A 6,283-nucleotide genomic window follows, 5' to 3' on the forward strand; every position below is an offset into this window, starting at 1 on the left:
TCTTCCCATAAATCATCGACACCACCCCTTCTCTATTCCCCCTGTCGTCAATACCTCCACCAACAATGTAGAGGCCGGCACTATCGGGAAGCTCTGAACCTTCTTCCTGGCAAAATCCTGGACCTGAAGATATCCAAATACCTCCCCCTGCCCCAGTCCATATTTCTCCCCAACTCCTCCAGTCTTGCAAAACGGCCCCCCAGAAACAAATCCTTTAATACCCTAACTTCCGTCTCTTGCCATCTCCGAAATCACCCGTGTTTAGGGGATGGAGACGCACGAGGCAAAAGGACAGGAAATGAGACACCTCCAAATAAAACACTTCCTCCCCAAAGAGACCCCAGAAACCACACTACGAGAGGACCTGATAGGCACAAGCAACGAGAAGGGGGGGCTATGTGGGAAAATATGCGGACAGCTACTGGACAGAGCCTGGACTCCACTGGATGAGACCAGACAAAAATGGGAGGACGAACTGGGGACAGAGGTAAGATGGGGACTCTGGAGCGAAGCACTGAGCAGGGTGAACACCACCTCCTCCTGCGCAAGGCTAAGCCTAATGCAGCTCAAAGTGGTGCACAGAGCGCACCTGACCAGAACCCGAATGAGCAGGTTCTTCCCGGAGGTGGAGGACAAATGTGAGCGGTGCCAGAGGGGCCCGGCCAACCACACCCACATGTTTTGGGCTAGCCCCAAGCTTGCTGGATTCTGGACAGCCTTCTCCGAGGCAATGTCCAAGGTTGTGGGGGTGAGGGTGAAGCCATGCCCAACAGTGGCAGTCTTCGGGGTATCGGAGCAGCCAGAGCTACACATGGGGAAGGGGGCCGACGCCCTTGCTTTCGCTTCCCCAATCGCACGCCGGAGAATCCTGCTCGGCTGGCGATCGGCAGCACCACCCACAGCTGCAGACTGGCTCGCTGACCTCTTGGAATTTCTCCACCTGGAGAAGATTAAGTACGCCACCCGAGGGTCAGAGGAAGGCTTCCTGGATACGTTGGGAAGTTTGTCGGTCTGTTCCAAAACCTGTTCGAGGCCAGCAACGACGAGAACCTAATAAGAATTTTAAAAAAATATATATAAATGTGCTATTGTGTGGCGCTGCAACCTGGAGCTGGATTCTCTGCCGGCGGGATGCTCCATTTTGCCGGCAGCCCGGGGTTTACCGACAGTGTGGGGCTGCCCCACAATGGAAAACTCCATTGACCCGCCGGCGGGGTGAAATAGAAATGTGGCGCAGCGGGATGGAGAATCCAGCCCCTGACCTATAACTCCACGTTCATCAGCAAGTGGCTTCTGGAGAGCAGAGTGAAATGGAGCAGATTTGCAGTCCTTTGTGATTGGGCAGCAATTAATTTAACCCTTAAGCTAACATCCTCTGTACAATCGGTATTAGCACCATTGGTTCAACCTATACCACTGTCACAAACCAGAAAAGATTATAGAGTGAGATGAGGATCATGTGGCTGATTTTTCTTTTTCTCATTTCAGTGGGACATTGGCATCAATCATTCCACCCACACTACAGCCCCAGTTGAGAACAGTTATAAAATAACAGCTTTTATTTACACCGCACCTTTAATGTTGGCGAGGATGTGGGAGGTCAGCCAGGAGTATATTGAACAGTGAAGCTCAGAGGTAACGAAGGCAAGAGTGATGGATTGAGCTGCAGATAAGCTGAGATGGGGGTGAAGTCGGGTGATGTTATGGAAGGGGTAATAGGTGGTCCAATTGATGGTGCAAATATGAGATCAGCTCATCTTGGGATCAAATGTGACATGGTAGCAGAGTGGTGGCACAGCTGCCTTACAGCGCCAGGGACCCAGGTTCAATTCAGGCCTTGTGTGGAGTTTGCCCGTTCTCCCCGTGTCTGCATGGGTTTCCTCCGGGTGCCCCACAGTCCAAAGATGTACAGGTTAGGTGGATTGGCCACGCTAAATTACCTCGTCGTGTCCAAAGGTTAGGGGGGGTTAAGGGGATGGGGTGGGGGAGTGGGTCTAGGTCGGGTGCTCTTTCAGAGGGTCAGTGCAGACTCAATGGGCCGAATGGCCTCCACCTGCACGGTAGGGATTCTATGACACAAAGATTGCAGACAGATTGTCTTAATCTCAGACTGTTGCCAGGCAGAGGGGTGGATTGTTACCTAGGGAACAGAGTTTGGAGTGGGAACTGGGAATAATGGCTTCACCATTTCCTATACTTAATTGGAGGAAATATCTGCTCATTGGAGAAGCAGTCTCAAAATTTACACATAAACACACATAATAAGTACATATAATTTTGCTAGTTTATAACATGAATGCTGCTGCATAATATAGATTGATGTCTAATACTACATAGAAACCCCCAGCACAAAACAGGTCATTCAACCCAACAAGTTCATGCTGGTGTTTATGTTCCACGTGAGCCTCCGCCTACTTCTCTTCATCTCATCTTATCAATACAAGCTACTATTCCTTTCTCCTTCCTGAACTATTGCACTCAGTGAATTCTGAGGGTTTCCATTATAAATCAGATGTTTTTTCTCGATTTACTTTTCTTTTCATGGATTTGGTTCAGTTTGATGCGGTGTGAAATTTGCACCACAGGAGGGGAGTGTAGAGCAGCACAGATGGGGTAATGTGGGTAGACAGCAGAAACTGGGGCTATTTTCCTCGTCTAGCTTCCTCTTAACTGCACCCTATGCCAGTACCACTGTTATGAATAGCCTGCACATGGGCACATTAGGCAGAACTCGGGGATAGGGGTTAAGGAGAGAAGGTCACTGGTATCTCCTTTCCCTGTTTTGAACCACAGTACTGCTATCCCCTAAACTGAGCACTGCCCCATTACAAATCCCGCAGTTGAGCCCTGGGTGTTGTGCGCATTGTGGGGCAATGGAGTAGGGGCGGACTGGAGAATAGTCAACTGTCCAATTTAGTAACGTCTGTTTGACAACAGCAGACAAGGCACTGGGGGCCTCTATAAATAAAAGATATCTGAGGAGGACAGCAAGCAACTCCCGTTTCTATTACGGTGCTGAGTGCTGTCTCGTGACTGGGTTATATAACCAATCCTCAATATTGAAACACACCATGAGAGGTTCAAAGCAAATAGTAAACACAGCTATGAACCCAAGTTGAACCCTCCAGCTTGAACTGTTGCTATCAATGGACTCTTAGGGTTTCTGTTACCAATCAGTGCTGTTTTACTCGGTTTAAAATGTTTTTTTCCAGGGTCATGTTAGTTTGATGTTTACATCACCGGGGGGATTGTAGAGCAGCAACAGATTTGAGCAATCAAGTCATGTATGGAAATAGTAGAAACTGGAGTTCTTTCTCCTCTGAGCAGAAAAGATTGATGGGAGATTTAATCAAGATGTTCAAAACCATGAAGAATTTTGACAGTCAATTAATAGAAAGTTCCCAATGGCAGATGGGTCGATAACCAGAAAATGCAGATTTAAGGTAATTGGCAAAAGAACCAGAAATGTGTCACGACACCTTGGGCTAGCGCGTGGTTAATTCCAGCCGCACTTGACCCGGAGTTGAAATTGAAATTAGATGTTAATTAAAATACCCGAGGTCCTTGGCTGAGCCCAATAAACTGCAGTCACCAGGTTTGTAACTTTTACACAAGTAACATTTTATTATGTAGAGGATTCTATTTAAACTTGCAGAAAAAAATTCAGATTATCTAATACCCCTTTTGCTACCCCTCTTTGAACTACCACCACTCTCTATACACACACACACAGACAAACAGAGAGGGGAAAGGGTGTTTGAGAGGTAAAGAAAATATTTTAAAAAGGATAAAGGATCTTTGTTGCACTAAGATGGCTTCTAGCTCATGTCTTTCTGGAATTCAAGCTTTTGTTTTGGTACTTCTTCCATCTAGGCTTGCGATGATGTTCTCTGGTAAGGATGTCTATTTTCTCTGTCGATTCTGTGTTATTTCAGGTTTGCAGCAAAGATGTGCCAGGCATTCACTGGTTTTAGAGCAATAAAGCAGTTCTTTACTTCAACATTGAGAGATTGTCCCTTTCACTTCCAAGGTCTAAACACTTCAGCCAAGCTCTCTTATAAAGCATCACACAGGAACCAATCATTGACTGTTTTCAGATAGAACCCTGTCCCTGGCCAACCCACAGGTTGCCAGCCAACCAATCGAACCAACTTCCTCCAAAACTGGGGCAAAATTCTCCGGTATCGGCGCAATGTCCGCCCGGCGCCAAAAATGGCACAAATCAATCGGGCATCGTGCCGCCCCAAAGGTGCGGAATCCTCTGCAGCTTGGGGGGCCGAGCCCTAACCTTGAGGGGCTAGGCCCGCGCCGGACTGATTTCCGCCCCGCCAGCTGGCGGAAGTGCCCCGCCAACTGGCGCGGAAATGACATTGCCGGGCGGCACATGCACGGGAGCGTTAGCGGCCGCTCACGTGTTCCCCGCGCATGCGCTGTGGAGGGATTCATGCCAGCCCCCGGCGATTCTCCGACCTGGCGGGGGATCGGAGAATCTCGCCCCTGGTTCCTAAGATTCACTCGGCATCAATGAGTCTGTTCCTCCTCTCCAAAATACAAAACCTAGGAACACAATGTCCAGACATACAGGCTGCTTCACCTTGAGTCCTCTGCTTAAAGGCACATTTAAATTTTTTTTTTTTGAAATTTAGAGTGCCCAATTTATTTTTTCCAATTAAGGGCCAATTTTAGTGTGATGAATCCACCTACCCTGCACATCTTTGGGTTGTGGGGGCGAAACCCACGCAAACACGGGGAGAATGTGCAAACTCCACACGGACAGTGACCCAGAGCGGAATTGAACCTGGGACCTCGGCACCAAGAGGTAGGAGTGCTATCCACTGCACCACCGTGCTGCCCCGCACATTCCGAATATGGGTCAACGTCCAAAAATAATAAAGAAATGGGAGCAAAGGAAATTAACAAAGGAAGGACTCTTACAGGTGACACAGGGAACTTACTTTACATGCAGCAAGTTATGATCAGGAATGCACTATCTGAAAGGGTGATGGAAGCAGGCTGAATAGTAACTGTTTAAAAAGAGAATTGGATAAATATTTAAAAGGGAAAACATTTACATGGCCACTGAGAGAGAGCAGGTGAATGAGATTAATTGGATAATGCTACCAAAGTGCCGGCACTGGTATGACGGGTTGAATGGCCTCCTTCTGCCCTGTTCCATTTTATGTTACTACACCATGGCAACAACAGCCACATCTAGTACATTTCTTCTGGTTCTTCATCAATCTATCTGATCCAAGTGCAGCCGATATCCAAACTCCATTTTGCCCACATTCACTGGCCTTCCAACTCTGACTATTAAAATGAGGTTCAGGTCTGGCGGGGAGAATTGCCAGGGTGTGAATGGGGCTTGTGAAGGAGGGTAACTCTGTTCTCAGCCTCTCTTCCCTAGTCTTATACCTACCTAGGTGGTCCTGAAGAAAGAGTGCCCATCGATATGCCTGCTGCCTTCCATCAATAGTAAGTACTGTAGGTTAGAGCACCCTACAGACAAAGTGCTAATCGTGAAATTATTGTATGGTGCCACTCAATGGTTATTTTATTATCTGTTTTGTATTATTGCACTGTCCCTATTAATCATGCCTCAAAAGGGACACGCGGTACAATGCTTTTTCAGTAACCCTGGACAACTATGTGTCACCCTGAATGTATCATTCAAGAAAAAAATGACAACATTATCCTTTGGAAGCCAGAGCTCCATTGCCTACTTCTACCCCCCCACTCCACCCCGGCATTGGGAACTACTCACACAGAGATCCACTGTCTCTGTCCCCCGACTCCTTGCACTGGGATCTACTCACCCAGAGTTCTACTGCCTGCATGCCCCTTGCACTGTGGACTGCTTATCTCTTCACGTATATACACTGGCTCTAGCGCAGTGATTTTAAAGTTCCCATCTTCATCTTGCAGTCATCGCAAAGCATTGCATCTCTCTGGCCATACATCCCAGCCCATATCCTACAATATTCCCACTCAGGCCTACTGCCTGGAGTCCACTGATCAGATTTCAGCAGGTGAGCCCCTGCCTGGGAGTCTCTCCATAAATCCCTCAGTCTCACCATGCATTCACAACCATGAACTGACTGAATGGTAGAACAGGCTCACAGGGCTGAATGTCCTCTTCATGTTGCCAAAACCTATTTCTACATCGAGACCAAATCATCTGCCCCTGCCCCTAACCTCTTTCCCACAAATGCTCCATGTCTCTCCTTCATGAGGCATTGTGGGGACACCTCATGACAACAAAGGCAGGATGAAGGGGAAAGTA

Source organism: Scyliorhinus torazame, chromosome 13 (assembly GCF_047496885.1).
Source record: "Scyliorhinus torazame isolate Kashiwa2021f chromosome 13, sScyTor2.1, whole genome shotgun sequence".
Taxonomy (NCBI): domain Eukaryota; kingdom Metazoa; phylum Chordata; class Chondrichthyes; order Carcharhiniformes; family Scyliorhinidae; genus Scyliorhinus; species Scyliorhinus torazame.